Raw genomic sequence first — 12,980 nt, forward strand, 5'->3', positions numbered from 1 at the left:
TGCCAGTAAGTATGGGGTTGGGACAAAACATTGATAAAGTCATATCTCGCTGTTTGCTCTCGAGATGCAATTATCGGGTGAAAATGTCGATCTTTTAATAAAACGTGCAGCAGCGGCTCTAAACAGTTTCCCCTGATAGTTTGTCTTAGTAGAGTCACCGCTTTATGACTCCTCCTCGTGGTGCTTATCAAATGATTGATGGTAAACTGAACCGAGGCTGCAGTGAAAAAGAAATTTAAGGGGGAAAAAAGACAAATCGCACATTTAATTTCACACATTCTTGAAACTGAATGCAAATTATAATAAATATGCACAGACCACACTGCAGTGAGTTAATGCATCACTCTTGCTTTTTGCTTTGTTTTTTGTCTTTAATTATGCAAATATTGTGATGTATTGTAGGCAGTTTTGTCTCAGAGTCGCTCATTGAGGCGTTATCATGGTCTTAGCATACAGTGATATTAGTTAGATGGCATGGCAGCAGCTTAAGATCCAAAAGTGTGATGTAGCGCTGAAATTAAAACTGAGCTCACTTAATTAGCTGGTACGTGTGTTGCATAAAAGATGGATTGCTTCAACATTATTTTAAGTTGTTGAAGAAGGAAGCATCTAGAAAGAACTTGTGGGAGGGGGGAACACACGTAGCTTTCCTGAAACATGATTAAAAATATGAAACGCATACCCCTTTTTTTCTTTAAACTGTTTGAATAACAAAAATACAAACCTGATTGTGACTCGCTCTGTCATTTATTCTTAATTTCCCATTCACCCATTAATCCTTTCATCAGAAAAGCATGTTTGAACTAGGTGTGAACAGCTCCACAGGGCTACAGGAAGGTGGATGCTTTCAGTGCAATTACTGCCTTGTTTTCAGAAACTTTGCGCGCTTAATGTTTCTTTGTTATGCTGGTGCACCACTTGCTGCGAAAATGTTTTGGGTGCATGCCGTGAAAAACTGATTACATATTTAGAACATCATGTCCAAGCTGGATTTAATATTGAATGTTTCTTCTGTGGAGACTCACAAGAAGCATTACAAAAAAGTTGCCCTCTTTTGGCCTGAATAACAGTTTGCTTGCCCTGAAGGGAAGCTCCAGTCACACTCGTTACCTCTTAACATTTTTCAGTATTTATTCAGAGATTTCTCAGAGGAACAAAGGGCTTTTATTGGCTAGATGTTTGGGGGGGGTCGGGATCTCGACTGATCACGTCACAGTGCGGTCACTGTTCATGGAGTTGCGCCTCAAGCCCCTGAAGAATGTGTGTATGAGTTAATCCCCCGAGAGTGCTAAGCATTTCCATTTGGTAGTTTGCCACTTAGGCCACGACAATACTGGACTCAATTTGTGTCTGTGATGACTTTCCTCTCATTGGTGCCTTCAGGAGCTGAAAGGAGTCAGTGAACTGTCAAGAATGGGTCATTCAGTTGTGAATATTAAGCCGGCCAGAATACTGGGAAGTTGTGTCGACCACCAAGAAAGGAGTCTGGAGTCAAGTCAGCCTGTGGTTGTTAACTTTTGCGTGAGATATAAAAATAACAACGTGAGAAAGTGCTTTTTCATTAATTTCCCCGCTTAAATCTGCCTTAAATCTTTTTTTTTTTCATATCTCTTTCTGCATTTGAAACTAACACTGCAATAAACTACCCAGGTCTGCAGAGAATGTAATAAAAATATCCCCTTTCCTCATAAAAATGTCAAAAGTGAAACCGAATGCATAGAATGCCGTAAAGTAATAGCCAGTGATGATTATCCTATTGTGTTATTTCTATAAAAGTGTAATAAAAACCAGAGCGAACAGGGTTTAACTGAGTTCAGCAGCTTATCTGGCTGTTACCTCCTACCATTGCTGCCGGGCGAAGATATTAACCCGCTCAGCTATTCACATTTAGGCGTGTTCTCATTAAGATTTGGTTTCCCCGAGAAGCAGGTAACCAGAGAGCACATCACCTGCCGCAGGTCGGCTACACCCGGGCATCTGGTTATTTTCGTCTGTTTTTCTCTTGTGTTTTCACTCTCACTGGCCCCTTTTGTGCAGCTCGCACAGAGAGGTGATTGAGTTGCGTTCAAGGCCCCGCAGCTCCCCACCCCCGCTTCAGAGGACCGCCGTGTCGTCCGGGGTGTGTTCACTCTGTTGGGTGGTTGTGACTGCACGGAGGACAAACAAATGTTGTTGCCTGGCAGGGAAACTGAGAGGCTCTCCTGTGTGAGCCGAGTGTTTAAGGAGTGAAGGGGGCCTGAAGTCTGGGCTGCGTTAAGGGTCTTCGGGGTTCTGTGAACAGTCCACAGTCTGTGATGGAAGTAGCTTACGTCAACAAGCTCCAGAGCTTTTAAGGCAAGGCAAACAGAGAAGTGTGCCTGCTTTTTCACACCGTGAGCAGATTATTCTTTGATTATTTCTGGTCCACAAAAATGGACTAAATAGTTCAAGTCATTCCTTGGCTCACATTTGCAAGCATCACATACCTTAAGCTGTTTGGCCACAGCTTCTGTTTCACTGTGCTGCCTTAAATCCCTGAAGTTGTCATCTAATTTGCAACGAAGGCACACCTGTCTATGAGGCAAACTTTTCTTCTGGCTAGCACAAAATTATTGAATAATTTTACATAGTTAAAATGCATATGCTGAGGCAGGGGATATAGCTGGGGCATTCAGCATATTCTTCTGTTAGAATAATGTTTAAGTTTCTAGACTCTCCATGAAAAACCCATAAGGTCTGACTATTGCCTCAGTGCACACACTCCCTCCTTCTTTTCTCAGTGCAGCTAATGGGACAAATGTGATCAACCTGGCAACAACAGGCTTTATTTAGTCTCAGACAACACACTCTGCACGCGCTGCTTGTAGACCAGGGGTCACCAACCTTTTTGAAAGTGAGAGCTACTTCTTGGGTACCGATTAATGTGAAGGGCTACCAGTTTGACACCCACTTCTCAAATAACAAATTTCCTCAGTTTAACTTAATTATGTGTTATCATTAATAATTAATGATATTCATCTATGTACGGACACTAATTATGTTAATTATTTTTCACCATAATTATAAAGAATGCAATTAGGAAACAAGGTAGGAAACATAAATATCAATATGCAACGCTTTATTTCTATATATCTCTGCAAGTATTTACATTTTGAAGTGATCACTTCTACAACATTTTCACTTACCACTAACAAATTTTAACAAATCATGCACTGTTACATACATTATTTTTGTATGTATGTAACATACAAAAAATCAACTTTCAAATTTTACAGAACTTTTCACCAAATTGGCAGCATTTTAAAGCAAATTGTCACATGTTACACTTAACAAACACATTTGTTTTTCAATAATTAAATTAAACTTTGACATGACACTGTAATGTTGCCACTGAGAACTGTTCTCAAACTCTTGACCAAGTCGGTTTATGACTTGAGTGTACTTTTCTGCAACTTTGTCAAAAGTCTCAGATGCAGAAGCATTGTCTTTCAGCACCATCTGCACAGAGGGAAAGTGCAGCACCTTTTTTCTCTGTAAATGCACAGAGAAAATGTTCATCTGGGCTTTAAATCCATTTAAAGCACTTATCATGTCAGCAACAGTCTTACCTTTGCCTTGCAGCTCACAGTTCAAATGGTTCAGTTTCCCAGTAATGTCTGTTAAAAACGCAAGGTCAAGTGTCCACTCAGTGTCCTCCAGCAGAGATGTGTCTTCCCCTTTGGATTGCATGAACTCCTTGATTTCACCCAAAAGTGACAAAAAACGAAGCAAAATCCGTCCCCTGCTGAGCCATCGGATTTCCGTATGTAGTAGCAGGTCACCATATTCAGCTGACAGCTCCTCCAATAGCACCTTGAATGTTCTGTGCTGTTTAGCTCTGGAGCGGATGCTGTTTATGATCTTCACGACGGGAGTCATGACGTGCTCGAAGCCGATCACGTTTGGGCATAACGCCTGCTGGTGAATGATGCAGTGGTAATGCATGAAGTTTGGGAACTCTGTGTCACCTTTACAGTGAGCGATGAATCCCGTATGTCGGCCGATCATAGCAGGAGCCCCGTCGGTAGTCACTGATACCAGCTTTTCCAACGGTACCTTTTTCTTCGCGAAAAACTCCTTCACCGCGTTATAGATGTCAACTCCCTTCGTTGTTGTCTTTAGCGGCAGTAGTGTCAGAAGTTCTTCTTTTGTGGAGAAACCATCAAATACCATCCGGATAAAGACCATCAGCTGTGCTGTACTGCTGCTGTCGACGGACTCGTCACACTGGATGCTAAACCAACTGCACTTTGCCAGATCCTGATCCAACTGATCGGCCAAGTTCCCGGACATAGCCGACACTCTTCTAACAATTGTAGTTGCCCCCAGCTGGACATCAGAGAGAGTGGAGATTACATCGTTTCCATATTTCTCGTCTTTAAGCACAGTTTTTGCAATTATCATCATTGCTTCTTTGAAATACTCCCCGTCTAAAAATGCCTTCTTTTTCTTAATCATGAAATGTGTAGCTCTAAATGAGGCTTCGGTTGCTTTTTGAGAGTTTTTCACCGGTCTCGTGAAAAAAGACTGCTGTTTGCTCAAACCTGCCTTTAATTCGCGGGCCTTTTCCGCTCGCAGTGTGCTGCCCTTTGGGTAGTTAGCATGGTAGCTTGTGTGACACGTTCGGAAATGTCTCTCCACGTTGTGCCGCTTTGCCGTTGCCACAGTTGCCCCGCAAATGAGACACACGCATGAATCTTTCACAGTGGTAAAAAAAAACTCTTCCTCCCATTCACTGTGAAAATTATATGTTTTCTTCCTTTTTTCCGCCATGTTTTCCTCATCTCCTCACCTTTGCCTTTGCTGGTCTTCACGGCAACTGTTTCCGTGGAGACCAGCTAGCACTAAATATTAGATCATGATCTAATATTTAATAATAAACATTTTTTTAATATATTATCTCTAACAAATTAACGCCAATGCAATTGTGATAAAAAAAAATAGCAAGAAAAAATAAAAATAGATGCAGCTTACTGGTAAGTTGTTATGGTGAGCTATTTTTTAGAACAGGCCCGCGGGCGACTCATGTGGTCCTTGCGGGCGACCTGGTGCCCGCGGGCACCGTGTTGGTGACCCCTGTTGTAGACCATTCAGCCACTTGTATTCCCTTGATTGGCCAATTTTCCTACTAAGTTTATTATATTTCTCAGTCTGGTTAATCAATCAGTGGAATGAGGCTGATTATTCTGTGTGTGTGTGTGTGTGTGTGTGTGTGTGTGTGTGTGTGTGTGTGTGTGGTATATCATAAATAAAATTTCCATATACTTGGATGTATGTGATAGGCATGAATGAATGCTCTAATTGTTGCTGCACAAAGGGTAAGTGTTGCTCTGGTGTGACCAGCCATAGCTCTGCATTTGCATGTAATCAAACAAGATTTCAAGACTTGCAGGCTGCCGGCCTGTCAAATATAAAATCGACGAAGCAGACCTCCACTGAATGTCACAGGCCTCACGTGTGACTGCAGCATCATCATTACACAACAGGTCCTCGGAGGTTCACCGGCATTACGAGGCTTGATCTGATAATTACAGACTGATCATCTGCTGCTATCATGCAGCTACAATCTGGACAGCTGTGGCATTTTTCTCTGGTTCTTCTAGAGTAAGGACGAGTGAGCCGTGTTCTTATTGTGTTTGGTTTAATCTGTACTGTTAGGGAGGATTATACAATGAAGTGAAAACTTTTGGCAAGTGGTTTGAGATTAAGATTTTTATCCTTGTGTTTCCCTTAGGGGAAATATGTTGTGGGCTCAGAGTTGCTGCCAGAGTGTTGGTGTTGGGGAGGAGGATTCACAGTCCTGGCATAGATGGAGAACGAGTGTAAAGGCTGCCTATTGAATCTCAGGATTACCAGCACCTATTGTGACTCTAACGTTCTCGCGGGAAGTATTTCATCACGGTTAATAGGCCAAACTGTATAGGTTAGGCTTCTATAAAAGAGCAAGGCAACCATAGTCGGGACTTTGTCTTTGTGTCCAAGTGAATGGACAGCATGTAACCCAGTGCAACTCCACCACAGATTTGAGGTTTTCTGTTGTTTACTTTATTTCTTTTGAGCAGATTTGATCTCTATCTAGCTGCAGCACTTGCCAATCGTGATTTAGTATATATGAAAATTGAAACCTAAAATGCTGAAAAGGAAAACACAAATCTTCATTTCAAGTCCTCAAATGCCCCTCTGCTTCATGGGAGCTCAGTGCAGGTGGCAGAGACGCAGAGCTGATTAGTCGAAGGCATGCCACAGCACAGCTTGGCGCACACAGACAAATCGAGTACTTGATCCTGGTCCATCTGTGTCATCAGTCAGCTGTGTTTCAACTTTGCTCTCCAAAATGTTCTCGATCTCTGTAGTTCTTCCTGTCATTTGAGCATCTTTTATGCTCACAGCTTAACCCTGTCTCATGGTAGCGCACGCTGAAAACCATGTCCATCCGTTATATCAGCACTGGTGTGGCAGTATTGTCTGAGTGGCGACACTTATCGTTCAGGAGAATACTGTGGCAGCTACCTGCGCTTTAATGGCGGACATAAATAGAACTGACTGTGTGATAAAGATGTGGCGTTACGCAAAGTGGCCAACGTGGAGGGCATACTGGTGCCATTCTATGCTTTCAGCGTCCACTAGGATCTGCTTTGGTTCCTATGATGTACATTTCAGCATCAAACGGTGTGGATCTGGAGGGACCAGTGAACAGATAATTTACATTACAATAAACCACTTATGCTTGTGCCCAAGCAGCAGACTTCAAAGAAGTGTAGGAATGGCTACCCGGCTGTCGGGTCTCCATGTGTACTTGTCCATATCCACAACTGGTATCATGGTCACCTCTGTACAAATAGTATATTGGTTTAAAAATCATCTAAGAATTGAAAGATGCTGGTTTCAATCCTGGGAAGAGACACAAGTCCCTTTGGAATTGCATCAAGAAGGGCATCTGGCTTAAAAATCTGCCAAATCAAACATGTGACTCTACCTGTTGTCGTGCCCCCCCTCACCCTTGTGAATAAGGGAGCCCGATGAAAGTAGCTCCATGCCGACCTCTACATGTACACGATCAGAATTTGGCAGGAATTTGTTTTCTCCAGGTTTCTTTGATGTCTTTATATCTCGCTCGTTGCACGACCTTGTCGTTGAATGAAATAGACGCATCCCATTATAGGATTAAATGACATTGGCCTTATTTGCTGTGTAACAGGATTGCATGGCGCTGTGTGGTTGCCGGCCTGGAAGTGCATCCAGTGGCCCACCATCTGTGCACATTTAGTAATAATATCTCGATATGTGTGTTTGTCTCCAGCTTCTGACACATTCATCCCTCAGAGGCTTCTTGTATATTTTCATTTTTCCCGTGTCTATCTTTCTGTGTTTTGTGAACTTATTTGTATTCATGGTTATTGGCGGGGGGATAATGCTGCCTGAAAAGACTTTATTACACCGCAAAATGCCAAGATTGGTTTCAAATGTCTGTGTATTTATGGCCCAGCTCTGCATATAACATTTATACTGAGTACAAAGACTTGCTTGTGTTAAAAATAGGATGGTGAATAACTAGTCCATTTTTCTCTTAATCTTTAAATATATGCATGTGTGTGCAGTGGTTAAAAATGGCTTTCCTTTTCTGTTCACCTTTTACCTGATAAGTCTGCACCACAGAATTTAAATGACACATTAAATGTGGTTAATGATGCACCATCCCTACTGTTTATTTCTCTAGGCATCTTAAAAATGAGCGTGTTTCTTTTCAGTCTGTCGCAGTGATAATGGGGCCAGATACTTTAAAAAAAAAAAAAAAAAAAAAAGCTTTATTTTGCATCCCGTTAAAAATGGATTTAACGTGAAACTACTTTGTTCCTTGTTGCTGTGACCTCTTTTGAGCCTTTTAACTCAGAGAGCATCTTGGCAGCTCCTGCGGGCAGTTATTTTATGACCAGGACTTAAAAACTTCATGTATAGAATCACCAGCCAGTAAATGCTTGAAGTTTGTTGACTTTGCTTAAAATTATGGGGAGGTTTTTGTTTTTTTTTTTCAGTTTGATAGTTTGACATTACAGGTTTATGTACGGCTAAAATCAAGAGTGGCGGCACAATCGAGATTTCTGGTGTGTTCCACTGGAGCACTTCAAGAAAAATCACATCATAATTCACGTATACTTGGTTACATTTATATGACAGTATTGAGTAGATGTATCACTACACAGTTAGAACTGTGGTGGACCTCCTCTTTGCACTTGCGGCAGTGCAGCAAAACAATTGTAAATGTAATATAAAATTACTGAGGGGCTCTTTGGGAGAGAGGTGCAGCATATCCACTACTTTTGGTATCATAGAATATATTTATGATTACGGTTATTTAAGTGCTTTTTCTTTCTCTGTCTCCAATTTCGGCTTCCAGTTTTCTTTTCTGCTCTTTCACATGTGAAAAACTATTCTGATTAATTTTCAGTGATTTTGATGATCAAATAAAAAATTCAGTTTAACAAATTTTAGGATTAGCTGCTTATCATTTTTAACATGGTCATTTTTGGCATTAAAAAATACAATTAAGATTAGTTGGTGGTTAATATAACTAGTGTAAATCTGATTTATTTTATTTGTTTTTTGCTAACACAAGACACAGTAAGGCCAGTTTCAGTTTAATGTTAATCACTCAGCTTTCCGCTGAATTATATGCTTTGATTTGTATGAAGACTTGAGTCTGCAGGTTATAATTGTGCTGGTTGGGCCTATGCACTGCATTAGATGGATTCATTTCCTGATTAAGTTAAATTAAAGAAATGGCACTCGTCCAGGTTGAAAATCCTCAGTGCTGCAGCAGCAGGCCTTTAACAGGCTGCCTTGTTTCAAAGGCCTTACTTCTAATCTCATCCCAAAGTCTCCCCCTTTTTTTTATTTTTTATTTTTTATTTTTTTATTTATTAAAAGCAGCCAGTCCATCCCTTAAAACACATCTTCTCCCCTTATAATCAGCTTATTATTATTATTATTATTATTATTATTATTAAGTAAGTAAATTATTCAGATTTGCTCATGTTCCTCTGTGTCAAATGTTGTCAAAGCACAACAAATGTTCTCACTACTCACTGCAGGCTTGATGAAGCGATCTTGTCAAAAAGGCTTTGTTGGCAATTTCATGCAATCCATGTGAGATTTCCCACTTTAAATAAAATAATGTTTTAGATTTGATTTCCTGGGAAGTGTCTGTTTGATTTGGGCTGTGTTTTTTGACAGCAGTACGGTAGCGGTAATCTGTCAAAGGTGTGCCATCTGTTTTCTCAGACATGTTAACATTTTTTCGCAGGCGTATACATCACTATTAATTATTTTTCATTAGTTTTGTGTTATACAAAAAGCATGCTTCAAACTAAAACTTATAGCACAATAGGTTTGCACAATTAGACAAACACATTTATAAGCTACAATATCTGTGAGTAACTCCAGCCAGTTAGAGTATTCACACAGGACGTCTTGAGGTGTCCTGTGGTGTCTGGCACCCTAGATTGTTGGCAGCAAAACCTTTTTGATTAGGGCAGGCGAAACGGATCAACGTAACATCTTTAGGAATCTCAGGACTCAAGGTTGCCCAAAAGAAGTAGCGTTGTCACATGGCAAGATGTTCCGTGCTATACACCTGTCTGTCTGAGAGTATTTTCTTCATCTAGCTATTTTTATTTTATTTTCTTTTTCTTGAGGGGAATGGAGGCATTCCACTTGGCATTTTTGCTGTCTCAGTGGGTTGTCTCCTTGAGAATAAAAGCCTGTACAGCTATACATAATTTAAATGGCTCATTGAAGCTATCATTTGGGGTTGAGCTCCATTCTGCACATCCTTTTTTCACTGATTTCCTTCTTTTACAGAGCAAAGACAGCATTCGGGGACGTCCTCTGTATCCTCAGTGTTGAATTTTAAAACCTCATTATATATCAGTAAAGATGTGGGTTGACCACCATTAGACTAGCTACCAGGTTTTTCCAAGGTTTTCTAGTCCTAGTAAGCATTATAGGCAGAGATCACCCTCACGAACTTCTGATGCACAAAACACATACACCTCTGTGAATATATCTCCAACTGGATCAATAGTTGCCAGTAGAAAAATGGTATCTGTCACCTAGCATTGATAAGTAAATGGGCATTGTGTTTAATATATTGGGGCAAATAACTCTTAACTAGTGCAATTCATTGCTATTCTATCTGAGAGATGTCCTGTTTGGTTCATCTCATGGGCAATCGTGGCTCAAGAGTTGAGAGTTCGCCTTGTAATCGGAAGGTTGCCGGTTCGAGCCCCGGCTTGGACAGTCTCAGTCGTTGTGTCCTTGGGCAAGACACTTCACCCGTTGCCTACTGGTGGTGGTCAGAGGGCCCGGTGGCGCCAGTGTGGCCCGGTGGCGCCAGTGTCCGGCAGCCTTGCCTCTGTCAGTGCACCCCAGGGCAACTGTGGCTACAATGTAGCTTGTCATCACCAGTGTGTGAATGGGTGGATGACTGGATATGTAAAGTGCCATACAAATACAGGCAAGATTGCAGGTTTATACAAAACATTTCAGAGTCTTGGAGGATACTGCATGACCTCTTGCCATTTAGTATTAGTCCTGAAGGCCATAAAGGACTCGTGAACAAATGTGATCATGTGACCTAGCTCACAGTAAGTGTGAGTCTGAAGAAGCTAGAGCTGATTATTGTAGTACTGGTCTGTTCTGGCAATCTGTCTGAAGATATCCACTTCACTTCAGGGTCACGAGATGCAAAGACTATTCGTTAGGCTCGATCAAATCAAAAATTACTGGCAGGCAAAGCAGCGCCTTCAATCAAGGCACTGGTGTAAAGTTGTGTCAAATAAAATGTTTTTTATATTGTTAAAGACTCAATTTGAGTTAACATAGTGACGTTTAAACTCAGTTTGTTGTCATAGCTGTGCAGTATTTTTGTCCTTGCTAAGACTAGACTTGAGGTTATTACATATTGTACGGTTCAGACACACTTTTAACGGGTTATCAACTGTTTCATAATGATTATTTAATGTCACAGCCTGTATAAAGTGTATAATTGTTGTAAGTCATGATTGAAAATCCTTGCTTGGTAGATTGTGCCAAATTCCTTCGCTGTAAGGCTATCTAACTAATTTCTGGGTAATACTGCTAATGCTTGGTGATGCGTGTGTCGTACAAATCCCGTGCAAGTAGCTTGTAATTAATTTCCATTGATTGTGCAATAACTGAGAATTACACTTAATTATGCAATGACACAAATGCAATTCATTTGCTTCACTGAAATTGGATTTGACAGGCTGTCACCAAATGTCATCTGAAAACATTTACATTGTGCGTTTATGCTTGTGTGGGTTTTCTGTTTACATCTGTGGCTACTATTTAAAGCTCATAATGTAATTGTAGCCCAGACTCTCTTGGAGAACATCAGGCACCTTCCTATTAGTAAAGTAATTTCACTGCATGCCATATTGCAATTGCTATGTAACTGTAAAAAGTCAGGTAGGAAAAACATCTGAAAATGTGTGCGTTTTGTGTAAGTCTTAGTGGAACGACACACATTTATGAAGGTCTGGATATCCTTTGGGTCAGTTTGCTTACTAAAAGCGTTTCTGGAACAATTAGTTATCAGTTATTGAGTGTAAAAGTTTAACAATACACACATTCATGTGTACATTCGTGAGAATATCCGTGAACATTTTGAAGCACAGATCCGGTAATTAATCGTAAAGCTGTTTGTTGTCTTGTTAATGAATTTTGTGCATAGGATCAGCATTATCATGTGCAATTAATTGGTCGATTTTAAGATTTCTGTTCATGTAACCTTTTATCATTTTTTTTCTTTGTTATTGATGTAAAGCAACCAGAAATGTAAAAATGCAATTTTGAGCTTTTAAACAAGGTGATTAAAGGAGAATATGGCTCATGAAATAATTATCATGCTGAGCTATAAGCGTATTTGAGTAACTGCCAGTTATGTTTAGTACTGTGCAAAGAGTGTTTGATTATAATTACAGTTTGATGTTATGCCAAAGTTTTTATATTGTGTGAAAAATGCCAAAGTGTGTGTGGACAGATACAAAGCATTGATAATGGACCCTCCCACTGTCTTTTCTTTAAATCCAGTTTGTGTCTGACACTCTCAAAATGGTCCTTTTAATAGCAAACCAGGCTTTTAGAGGCTATTATTTAAGCAGTTCAGCACTGCAATGTTTCCCTGCAGTGTTGTGATTAAAAGTGGAAAAAGCTCATGAAGCAGGTAATTGATGTTTAACTTGTTTGTGGAAAGTCTGTATCTGCCCTATTGCTTTTTGTCTCATCTTAGAAAATCGAATGTTACAGAAAAGGCTTATTTACATCCAACAGCAGCCTGAGGTCACTTCACGTGTGCTTTAACAGCTGTAGCATTCTTATCAATAAACCCCCCAAAAGTGCCTGTATTAACACTGGGAGTTTTTCTCATCTTATTGATTATTAAAAGAGATCACTCTCAATCCTACCTGTTATATAACTGGAAATGTTTCCTATTTGTGAGCCTCCTAATTATGCTGTGATCAATGATTTCCTGCCATTGATTGTTTAGGCTATTGCAGCACTTCATTGTTAGCAGGGATTAGATTGTTTCTATTCAAATTTACCATCTGAATAAGAACTGCGGTTGGTCGGGGTAGAGGCAGCGTGTCTGAACGGATTTCGGCAAGCTCTGTTTGTTTGTGTCATCACAGTATAAAAAGTAGAGCTGTTATATAATATTTTCTTAATGTGATATTATGCCTGAACTAAAGCTACAATTCCAAAATGCAGTGAATCAGCGTCAGAGCGATTTGGACGTATTTATGTGTTGTTGTGCCTCGTCTGGTTACCTTTTCGACCGTATCTGTCCCCCACGGCGTGCTGTCAGCCAGCGTCAGCGTCACCTTTGCAGATCAGTAGCACAGGAATACCGCCCTCCCTCGCATTCTGAAGTGCTCGCATAT

General features: G+C 40.5%; 1 protein-coding gene across 4 annotated transcripts in view; it reads left to right on the plus strand.

Annotated features, from left to right (window-relative positions):
* Positions 1-12,980, plus strand: part of clstn1 (calsyntenin 1) — a 37,563-nt gene that overhangs the window by 3,146 nt on the left and 21,437 nt on the right. The window lies entirely within an intron of this gene.

The sequence above is a fragment of the Aulonocara sp. 'chitande type north' Nkhata Bay genome, linkage group LG20, assembly GCF_057382095.1.
Source record: "Aulonocara sp. 'chitande type north' Nkhata Bay isolate Kocher_YH1m ecotype deep benthic linkage group LG20, A_spYH_male_GT1.1, whole genome shotgun sequence".
Taxonomy (NCBI): domain Eukaryota; kingdom Metazoa; phylum Chordata; class Actinopteri; order Cichliformes; family Cichlidae; genus Aulonocara; species Aulonocara sp. 'chitande type north' Nkhata Bay.